Here is a 12,191-nt window from a genome sequence, read left to right on the forward strand (position 1 = left end):
TTGATTACCTTTATAATCCAAATAAGGTCATATTCCAAGGTACTAGAGGTTAGGACTTCAACATATGAATGGGGTGGGGGATAATTCAACCCCTAAAAATAGTGATGATTGAATAACATTGAATATCTAAAAACCATTCAGTTGTACATTTCAAATGAATGAATTGTATGGTATATGAATTATACCCTAATAAATCTATTATATAAAAAATAAAAATGTAGAATGAACCTTTTAAAAATCCTAACAGACAACTAAAAAATGGTCAAATTTTAACTGACATTTCACCAAAGTCCTAATAATTGCATGAAAACACATGTAAAGTTCTCAATACCATTAATCATTAGGAAAATTCAAATCAAATTCAGTGCAATACCATTGTATGCCAAATAAAATAGCTAAACTTAAAATATTAATTTAAGTACAAACTTGGTCACTAACGCTGGATGATGTTGCAAAAGTGAAGGGAACCAGGTCTGATAAAGTAAATTTGGCCATAGAATTGCATCAGCCCCAGAAGCTACTGAGGTGATCCATTCTATCCCAGCACAGTGTAACTACCAGTTACTGCTAATACTTAACAATTCTAAAGATTGCACTCACATGTTTACTTGATTTTTGGCACTGTGTGATAAAAGGGCAGTATCACAAAAGTTGGGGATTGGGAAAGTTCGTTTCAAATCGTAAGTACTTGAAATCTTCCCACAAAGTTTGTGTCTCTTTCAACCCAAGTTAAATATTCTCTATCCTCCTTGGTTGTAGTTTTTAAAAATAACACTCCTGTGTCTTCTTTTATTTTATAGAGAAAAATAAAATAAACTGAAAATAAAAGATTGATTTTACCAAGTAATAGCAAAGATGAAGAGCACGTGAAACTCCTATGTACTGCTTATCAGAGGTCAAAATTTCACATCCACTTCGAAAAAATGTGTGTGAATTTTATATAAAGTGAAACATACAGTTCCATTTCTAGATATTGTCCAATGTTGTATAATAAAGAATTGGCTGGCTTTGTCTCCTGATTCCAGGAAATGGGCATTTAAATCCTCAGAATCGCCTCCTATTAGGAGTGTCTTTGTTATTCATGATGAGTCCCTAGTGCCACACCTTCTGAGATTATGCTAATGAATGGCACACTCTGGGTCCCTAAAGAGTTTTAGGGTGGACGTTAACCATGCCAGAAAGACCAACCACATGATTAGAGCATTAGAGTTTTAAAGCCATGTGATATCTGTCCAAACTTCCAGCTTTCAGGAGGAGGAGAGAGGCTGAGGCTTATGTTTAATCATGTGGTGATGATTCAATCAATCAAAAATGAAACATCATCAAAAATTCTGGACATTTTAAACTCAGGGTAGTTTCCCTGGTTAGTAAAATACATTTATTTACTAGAAGGGTGATATATCCTGAGAAAATGGAAACTTTATGTTTGGGATCTTCCAAACTTATCCCAATATGTCTCTTAGTCTTGTGGGTTTTTTTGTTTTGTTTTGTTTTTGTTTTGTTTTTGTTTTTGCTATAATAAAACTGTTATTATAAGTGTAGCACTTTCTTGAGCTCTGTGAGACATTCTAAATAATTACTGTTGGGGGTGTGGAAGTAGAAACTCTCCCCTGAATTTGTAGTCAGTTGGTCAAAAGTGTAGGTAGCCTGGAAACCCTCAATCTGCTGCTGGCGTCTAAAGTGAGGGCAAGATTTGCGGAAGGCTGTGCCCTTAACCTGTGAAGTTTGATCTGAGCTGAGTAGTTTGTGTCAAACATGATTTATACCCAAGAAAATTGGAAACCTTACATGAATGTTACATGAAAACATTACATGAATGTTCACAGCAGCTGTATAATAAATGTCCAAGGATCAGAAACAACCCAAATATCCATCTACAATGAAAGAATAAATAAGTACTAGTGTATCCATTCAATGTAATGTTACCAATTAGCAAAACGGAATTTATTATTGACACATGGAACAAATGAAAAAATATCAAATTTATTTTACTAAATAAAATGATCCAGACACAGAAGATTAATATTGTAAAATTCCATTGGTATAAATTCAAGTGACAGTAAATAGATTAGTTGTTGCCAGGTGCTAAAAATGGAGGAAGGATATTTTTACAAACAGGATTGATTGAAATTTTTGTAGTTACAGGAATGTTAATGATGAATAGCACCAGATGTTAGACCTCGGTCTTTGAGTTTTGTCTAAGAAAGCATTTAGAGTCAAGACACAAATACAAGCAAAAGTTTATTTAGAAAGTCACAGAGGTAGAAGAAGTGAGCTGTGGAAGAAGTGAGCCAGCTGGCTGCTTGGGCTCAGGAAACAAGTTACAGAGGCAAAAGAAGGGCCCTTGGAACTTAGGGAGAAATGTGCTTTGAGGGGAAAAAGGGGGAGACAATTGTGTGTGTGTGTGTGTGTGTGTGTGTGTGTGTGTGAGAGAGAGAGAGAGAGAGAGTTAGAGAGACAGAGACAGAGACAGAGACAGAGAGACAGAGAGACACTGGGTCTTTCACCTTAAAGGGATTTATCTGTTTCCTAAAGGTGGGGATTTTAGTGGAGGTCCCTAGGAGGATCGCAATAGGATATGCATCAGCTTTTCAGGTGTGTTTCCTCAGGGTCATGATCTCCACTGATTGGTCAGCTCTAGGGCAGATGTTCATTAGTCATCACAGCTGGTCCTGATGTCAGCCATGGTGTCGCTTCACCTGGCCTTGATGCTTTTCTAGGCCTGGAACTGAAACAGAACTGAGGCCTAGATGTAATTTCTTTTGACCAAAGCTCTCTCTGTGGCCAACAGAGCCAAGGCTTTGTTCCTAAGATTATTTTATTCAGGTCAGAACTTCATTGTCTTGAGAGCTTAATGCTCAAAGGGGTAGTCATGCAAGGGTTTGTATGGGCATATATAAGGCTGTTTCTCAGACCCCCTTTGTCCTCCTCATAAGGGAGTCTAAACCACATGATCAGTGATAAGCTAGGGGAGAAAAGCCACCCTGGAAGTTAGGTCCTACCTTACAAATTGTCCATTGCTAGGCACCTGGGGCTTTCTGCTGAGTGACCTTCTGTACCTGGCTTATCGCTCCTACTCTGCTCATGTACATCTAACTGCCTACTGTATCAGAAATATTTCATGTCATGACTGTAATGGTGTTTACAAGTCTTTATACATCATCTTGGCCTCAATGTCACATAATTATAATAATTGATCCTAGTCAAATTTTAGATATTACTTTAAATGACATTATTTAATTTCTTTATTTCTTTGGAGGTTAAATGGATATATCCACTGCGTGAAAATTTATCAACTTGTACCCTTATTATTTGTCCAACTTTTGACATGAATATAAAATTTTACTTCATTAGTTTATGTTCTTAAATGTTATTGTTTGCAACTCATTAGGTTTTTAAAGCTTTTTTTATAGCTCTTATACATTTCTTAAATGTATTTGTAATCATTTATTTTATGGGTTTTGCTAATACTTTAGTAGAATATCCTTCATTATATTTTCTTATTTATATTTGGCATATGAAAAACTATTGTACTTTCAGAAAATAATTTTGTAAATTAACCATTTCTAAACTTTTTCACTTGATTTTTTACTGTTTCCATCTAAGCTATCAAATTAATGGAAATAATAACAGTTTTACTGGCTTTTTTATGTTTATGGTTCTTGCTTCCTTCTCTTGTCAACTGTACTATCTCAAAGTTTTAGGAATATGGCAAATGATAGTGGTGGTACGCTACACGCTTCTCCTTTTTATTTGAATTAGAATTCTTTCAATAATCAAGTCTGAAATATTGATGCTGGCTAGTTCAAAATGGATAATTGTCAAGTTAAGAAATGCCCTTTTTTTCTATTTTACTAACATTATAAAATCAAAAATACACATTGAATTTTATCCAAAACTTTATGTCATTTATTTAAAATCTTTTACCATATTTTGCTGTGCATAAATGCACAAAATTTTGAGGGAAAATTTTGAGGGCTGACATTATCTATACATAGTGCTGATTCTGTATCTATATAAATGGTTTTCATTCTTTTGTTTATGCTTATGCTTTAAAAGTGTAACTCTACAAAGCAATAGCCATATCTGTATGCAAAATAATACCCTGGAATGTGATAATTGGTTTTGTTTCTAAATATAAATAAAAAATTGAATTAAAAACTAAATGAAAGATTTTTTCCTTTAAGTTTGGGCCAAAAACATGGGTGCACTTTATACACAGCAAAATATGGTAATTTCCTTCTTTTGGTAAAGTACTATACTATATTTTTAATTGACTTTTTAAATTATCCATTCTTATATTCCTCAAATAAATCCTATTTGTTATTATTTTATCAATATTCTGTCAGATTAATTTTCAGTTTATTGTTTAGTATTTAAGCATGTTTCTTTTGTAGTTTGCTTTTTCTGTGATTTCTTAATCAGATTCAGGATGCATAAAAACTTCTTAGTTATAAAAATAAGTAAGGTCTTTATTTTGTTGTCAGTGTTGTAGTAACACAGACAATATTTGGCCTTTGAGCACTGAAAGAACTTTCCCATGAAAGCTTTGGATTCAGTCTCAGCTGATAAGATGAGAGCTTTAGAAGTTGTGTTCTTTTGGGGAACCATTTCCATTGTGCTAGTTCTGGAAGACCAGAGCCAGTGGATTGACTTAACTGGGGTGTTTCTCTTTACGTGACAAGAGAGGTTGAATGATATAGCTTTTTATATAATCTTCTTTTTATTTATTTCATTCAGTACTATTCAAATATCTTCCTCATTAATAACTTCTTAGTCACTGAGCTTCAAAGAATCCCTTTCTTTCAGGGATTCAATGACCCAGGTCCACAAGAGGATGTGGGTCATTGTCAGCACAAGGGTAGTCCACAGATAGCTCCTGAAGAGAAACAAAAGAGCTAGAAGTAGAAAATGCAAGGATACAGACCTTGAACCATAGAAACAAGCCATAGGTTACTTGAGTGCCAACGTTGAATAAATGCTGGAGCTTATGGGAAATGGGAGAATCAGAACAGAGATCCACAACATGGATCTAAAAGATAAAAAATAAAATTCAGCAATCAACAAATTCTTATTCAATCTTACAAATGTAAAGAGCTTTAAATCAAATTTATTGTATGTTTAGTTCCCTTTAGATCACATTCTGGGCCTTAATAGGCAATACCAATATAAAATAGAGCAATATGAAGAGGTACATGATGCAAAACCTGAAAAGCATTTAAGAGCAGCAATAGCTGATCAGGAGCACACTTGCAATCCAGAGACTGATAGAACTTGTTTCTTTACTTTCTCTTTGTGTTGATTTTCTGTCCATTCTGTTTTTGATGGAAAAACAAAAGTTCTTACTTCATCTCTCTCTCTCTCTCTCTCTCTCTCTCTCTCTCTCTCTCTCTCTCTCTTATTCCTTCATTCCTTCCTTTTCTACCTACTTTGCTTGCAGCTTCTAGGCTTCGTGCTGCTTCTGCCCCTAATATTTCACACTGTGGAATCTGCTAAATTCCGTGCTTGACAATCAGATTCTCACTCTGTTCTAGGAAGGTTCCATTCTTCTTGTGGACCACATATAAAATAAATCTTTGTTTTCCTAAAACTAAATGCCTTTCATAACTTTGCTCTGTTGTGCTGTTATTATGCAAAAAGGTCTCCTCTTAACCAGGGATGAAGAGGATGGACAAATAGAAAGGCTGCCTGTTTTTGCAACAATAAAATTTTAATTCCCTGTCCTACTTTAAACTCTGGACTTCCTTTGCCAAACACTTTCTTTGAAATGTTTCACACAGTGCCAATGAGACACATACATTAAATAAAATGGAAAAAAGCAGATTTAAAAAAAAAAAGGAAGACATTGGCACTTATATATCTAGTCTGAATTCACTTTAAAGTTTCTATGTCATCCACAACTTTAAGAACATTTTCACCCACCCCCATGATAGCTGCTAAATATAAGCATAAAACAAAAGAGAAAGAATATAAGCCATAACAATGAGGTTTTCTCAGCTAAATTTCTAATTTAATTTAAAGTGTAATAACTATTATTTTGCGACTTGTTCTATGAAATATCTTCATGGAATGGTCATGAAAAATCAGAAAGTATATATTTCGTACATAGCAATAGTTTGAGAACAAAATCACCAATTACTAAGGAACTCTCTCTATTAGAATTATTACTTCAGTGGTGGAAGAAACATAAAAAAGAACTTTTGCAATAATTTCTCTTCGAGTCTACATCATTACATGTTTCTTATGCAGAGACACTTCCTAACCTATCTGATGCTTAAAACAAATAAAATTTAATGTTAAAAATTTGTCAAGAAGTTTACTGGCCACTCACTTTGTAAAATCTTTTTCTATGTGTGCCTTCAGCATAATACTGTGTGTTTACATGAAGGTAGAGGAGAATCAAATTCAAATCCATTTCATGGCAGGATTATCAGTACAATAAAATGTAATGGCTATCTTTAAAGGTTTCAGTATGAGTCATTCTTGAAAAAATATTTCAATTTATTTTTCAAGCTTCTAAAATACAGAAGGGAAAACCCACTCTGTCATCAAAAATCAAAGAAAATAGTATAATAGGCAAAGCTCTTGTAGTTTGACCAAAAAATCCCCTCAGATTTCTACTTGAGTCAAGATAGAAAGATCAATTCAGCCTTTTAAAGAAGCAATGACTAAGAAAACCAATCACATAAGGACAGGGCCTTCTATTTATGCTGCATAGATTTTACAAGGTACTATTAGATATACTTAAAGTTGATTGGCCTATGAATTTTAAAAAAAAATCCCTTTTGTATCTCAACAAAAGGAGATATTTCTGGGAGTTTTAGAAGGCTGTCTCCTGGACAGATAAATGAGGAAATTGTACTTCGGTTCTATTTGTTCATCTCTTTCCTACTGCCAGTTTTGGCTCTTCAGTTTCCTTCTTCACCCTGGAAAAGATATTTGGTTATATCACTACTATTTCTAATTTTTAAGAGACTTACAAAGCAAAGTCCCCTTTGCATTGTGGCCAGTGTTTAACAGAGCTTTTTTCGTGTGCGGGCAGTTCCATGTTGCTCAAGAGTATATGAGATGTTTCCTCCACTGCAATTAAATATTCTACTGTCCAGGATAAATGTATAATTATAAGACTGACATCAGGCATTAACCCTGAGTGTCTGCGGTATAAATATAGTGAAAATGTATGTGTATCCCAAATTTGAGCTCAAAACAAAGAAAATTTCATTTAGAGAAATAATATAAGGTGGGGGTTTGAAATCAGTAACACTTAGATTTAAATTTTTATTCTACCATTATGAGCCTAAGAGTCTTCATCTTAGCAATACAGATTTTATAGGATTGTTGAAATCGATGAACTAACAAATGTAAAATGTTTAGCATACTGCTTGGCTTTCCTAATAAAAGCTCTTATGGTCCAAACAAGTTGTCCAAGAGCACCATTCTTTCATCTGGACAGGCAAAGATATCAGCTGCTGGAGCTGTCAGGTATTTCCAAGGCCCATCCTGCCCTGTCTTCAGCATTTAGCAAACCAGTCACAGGTTCTATTTTTCACCGGACCTCAGACTTCACACGGATCTTAACCTGCACATAACCAACTTTCCTGGAAAGACAGTAGGGATAAGTTAGTACCACTTTCAGCAACCATGCACCAGCCCCCCAGCCTCTGCGGTCCTCAAGCCATGGTCAGCTCTCTGGACACCTGCCGTGACGGCCCTTTTCAAGAGTCATATTTGAAAAACCATATTCACATTTCCATTATTTCGGGTCATCACCCAAACAAGTTTCGATCTGGTTATGGTCTCAGTATCACTCCTCACTCTCCTATCTTAGTATTCCCACACATGGCTTTACAGGATCTTGACTTAACTACTCTCTTCCAAGAATTTTTTTTTTCATTACCATTTATAGATTCCTGAACTCTCTTCCATGTGTATTAAAAAATATAAATCTTGGATCCTCCTTTATGGTATCATGGGACTTGAGTGTAAAGAAGGACTAGAAGCCAGTTTCTTAGGATTTCACCATCCTGAGTACTTTCACTTTCCATGTAAGTGACCAATTTGATAAACTGTATTTACTATTTCTTAAACTCTTTTACTCCATTCAACTTCACCTATGCCTGCACACTAACTGGAACCCAAATTTCTTCATTACCTTTTTCTAGTACTCTTGCTATTACACAAAATCACCTGTGTCCAAAACTAGTGGTTGAGTAACTGAATAAGATCATATATGTTACGCAATTAGCTCTATGTTGGAAATGTTAAACAGCACCTATTAGAAAGTAATCACTTACCCTCCAGTCTCAATTTTGATAGGCAAAGTTATGTAATATTGTTTTTTCCTCCTTCACACAGCTTTAAAATATATGTTGAAATGGCACTATTTAAGAGTATCATAAATCATGCAAGAAATTGTGAACTTGTCAGTATAAATAGCACATTATATTCAAAACAAAATATTTTTTATCATTTACATATACAAGGCATATGTCTGCATAGCTTTTCCTTTGTGAGAGTAGCTTCCTTATTTTTCAAAATATTTGATTATTCAAAAGTTTCAAGAAAAACATTCATATTGACCTTTAAGAACTATATGTTGTAATGAGTCATTCTTAGAGATTGAGTAAGGTGTTTAGATTGTGATATGTTTCTTTGTTTGAAAAAGAAAAACTAATTTATAGCCTTTATTTCTAGAATCAAAGTTTTAAAATGTCCTTAAAAGTTATCTAGAATGACTCTGTTCCAAAGCAGTGACAAAATGGTCTTTAAAATTAAAGATCTGTATGAATAGAAGTTATCTATTTTTCTTAAAAATATCTTTCAGTAGGCAACAACAAAGAATATTAATAGAAAAAATATCTAATTTCTACTCTCTGATATAATCTTAATTTTCATATTAAGAGCCCAAGGATGACTCTTAGTATCACCTCAAGAGAGTTCACATCATATCTTTCACGGGAAGATAAATATCAGTTTTACTCACCCCAGAATTATGTTATTTTTGGCTCCCTTCATTAACCAACTCTGAAATACTTATTGATATGGTATATAGAAGAAAATGGTTAAACTAGAGAAAATGTTAGCAAATTGGAAATCCCTTACATATTGCAATGTTTCAATGCCCAACCAGAGACTTATGTGAAATTCATGTTATTATGATTTGTTTTTATATTCTTGTTTTCTATTCATCCCCTGTGGACCAATTGACATTTTTCAGTCATTTGGAAGGCCTTTCTCCTGCTCATACTCAAAGCAGGAAAACAAAGCAAATAGCAATTTCCACTCTTTGCTTTTTCTACCTAATAGAAAGTACTCAATTCTTTGTTTCCTTTTCTTTCTTTTCTTTTCTTTTCTTTTTTCTTTTTTCTTTTTTTTGAGAAGTAGTTTCTGCTTGCTAAATTTCTACCGAAATGCCACGTGGTCTTTGATCTCTGTATAGCAAGGCTTATATAAGGATTTACATTCAGGAGAATACATTGACTGCTCACAGTTTACTTCCAAGGCCACAAATTCAGGAATATTATTGATTTTAGATTTTCCATTATCTCCCCACCCCAATTTCAATGTCTTTTGTACAAACCTTTTACTATCTTAAATGATGTCTAAAGTCTGTTCTAATATAGCATATTTAATATGTTTATTTCAATACATTTGGTTTGTTTATGGCTATTGAGATCTTGCGTGTTAGAAAATCTGTGAATTTTTTCAAATGTGTGATTTTTCTTATCAGATAACAAAAGTGAAAAATGTAACTACCTTTACAATTTTAATTGTTTATTGTTACAAATTGCATATTCTATTTTCTACTTAGGCAGTTAATACTTGTCGTGAAATATTTGAATACCTATCATAATAAATTCTTAACTTTAAACATATATATTGCATAGTAATATAATTTTCAGTAGAAACATACAAGGACAACTCTTGACTATTTTTCTGCATTGTTTACATTTCCTAGCACCTAAAAAACTGAGGTAACTTATCTGAAGTTAGTTCTTCATATGTAATGCATAAAAAAATCCTATATCAGTCTCAAAGGATGAAAGCAAGAGAGAATACATGTTTCTCTACTACCTAGAAGTAATCGAGCAAAAATTTCTTATTTGCCTTCTCTATTAGTTCAGCTTTATTTGAAAGAGGAATTGATCCAAAGAGAAATTGCATAGTGAAGAACAATCATGTGAAAGATATTCTTCTTTATAATGTTAGCTATTATTACTTTATCATGTTACCTCTAGTGTATATGTATAATCATTGCATTGACATTCCCACCAGATGGCAATGTTAAGACTTATGTTGTTATCTGACCAATTATAAATATGTATACATATTGGAGAAAGTATTGCTGAACAAACTTGAAGTATACATTGATAAAATTAATTTCAATCACCCTTGCTCTGTTGAATCACAAATATTTATATCATTTTTAAACTATGTTTGGTATTAACTTCAAAGAAAGTAACAGTTGTCATATTAAGGAAATCATTTAATATCATTGTTATTGGTAGTTAGAAAAGGCTCTTTTGAACTAACTGACTTTTGAAAGCATTATGAAGTGCTGAATAATATAAGCTTTACTTACTATCTTATGATAATAAAATCAAAGAACAGGAGCTAATTAGAGATAGCTTAGTAAGAATATAAGCAGTAAAGGAATACAAAAAAAAATTCTCTATGAGATTTATTTTTACAAGGCTTGAACCCATTTTGGGAAAATGAAATGCAAGTAGAAAGAGGATTACTTTTTATGTATTCGCAAAACAAATATGAAGGGAAAGAAGACAGAGAGAGAGAGAATCAGCTGTGCAAGTGTTTGTACGAGCATCTAATTGAAAGTCTATTTCTCTGGCCTGCAGAAGAGGCCCCCAAATATCCAAAATAAAAAATAATGCAGTTTTTGTTTCTTTGCCTGACTTTTTTTTTTAATTGTTTGTGTTTAGTAGAAAATTGTTCTCTATCTAACATTAAGATATACGTTAGTCCTTCTCCAAGTATGGGTCTGCAGACTGGGGTCGATATTCAAACTCTTTGCTGCTAGTTAGTGACAAGGTCATTTAGAGGTCTAGAGTAAGCATTCTGTTTTTTGAATCTGAGAGTGAAAAAAAAACACTTGAAGTTGTATTTTGCATTTCTTTTTTGTACTTTTTATTTTTCAGTAATTTATTTTTAATGTATTTTTACAAAACTATCACTACAGAATGGATTAGAAGAGAGGGAAAATGAACCTTTCATCACAGATGGATTGAGAAACATTAGTTTACACCTTATACTGCTATTTTTAGAGTGATTCCAGATCTTTTTTCTTTATATAGTTATGACTATGAAGCAGAATTTCTTTCTTCTGGATGCCACAATCTTTCCTTTCCATTGGTTCAATAGCATTAAACAGAAAAGCAGTGAGATTCTATTCTATATTGAAGTCACACAGCTGACAATGAGGCTGTATGTTGATTGTGTCTGTTTCATTTCCTGGTCACTGAAAACCAAGCTTCCTTGATTTAAGAGTAGACTCGAGTCACATCGAATTATAATGTGATAAATCTGAGATGTAACCACCTAGAAGCATTTATTGAGCTCTACTCAATATTCCACAGTGTCTCAGTCTTCAAAAGGCTTTAAAACACTGTTTAAAACAAAGATAAATTCACTGGAAACAATGATTAAACAATACATGGTTAAAAGCTAACTTTTATGCTGTCAACTCTAAGAGTTGGTGGAATTCAGAGGAAGGAAAATAGTTTCTTCAGATAATAACCTCTCTTTCTCATGATCATAAGTTAATGTTAAGTCTCATCCAATGGTTAGCACATAGTAGGTGCTCACCACTTTTTTTGTGTTATTTTTGTTTCTAAAGAAGGAACCTGATCATGGCAGTTTTTGAAAAGGCGAATTGAATTTATATAGGCAAGAAAATTCTGTATGAAAGATTTTGCATTTGTCACAATATTCCCTAATGATCCTGTGAGGATTTGTCCAGGAGAACAGAAATGAACAAAACCAGACATGAAGATAGAGTTGCGTAGATGATATTTTTGTTTACTGTGACCTGTAACATCTAATCTCTAAAAAAAATTCACAACTGTTTCTATGATCAAACTACTGTAATCGCCACAAAGATTTAGTGACATAGAGTGAGTCTGGGCCATGATTCCCATTCTCCTTGAATAAGAAAAGGTAATGATGTTTTTTTC

The 12,191-nt window shown here is 33.4% G+C and overlaps 1 non-coding gene across 1 annotated transcript; it reads left to right on the forward strand.

Annotated features, from left to right (window-relative positions):
- Positions 1 to 418: 418 nt before the first annotated feature.
- On the forward strand, positions 419 to 551 carry LOC129073746 (small nucleolar RNA SNORA66). Its single transcript, XR_008529462.1, has one exon. It is a non-coding gene; the product is annotated as a small nucleolar RNA SNORA66 (small nucleolar RNA).
- The last annotated feature ends 11,640 nt before the right edge of the window (positions 552 to 12,191 follow it).

The sequence above is a fragment of the Pteronotus mesoamericanus genome, unplaced genomic scaffold (assembly GCF_021234165.1).
Source record: "Pteronotus mesoamericanus isolate MK-2021 breed Mesoamerican mustached bat unplaced genomic scaffold, CSHL_Meso_final contig_42, whole genome shotgun sequence".
Classification (NCBI taxonomy): Eukaryota; Metazoa; Chordata; class Mammalia; order Chiroptera; family Mormoopidae; genus Pteronotus; species Pteronotus mesoamericanus.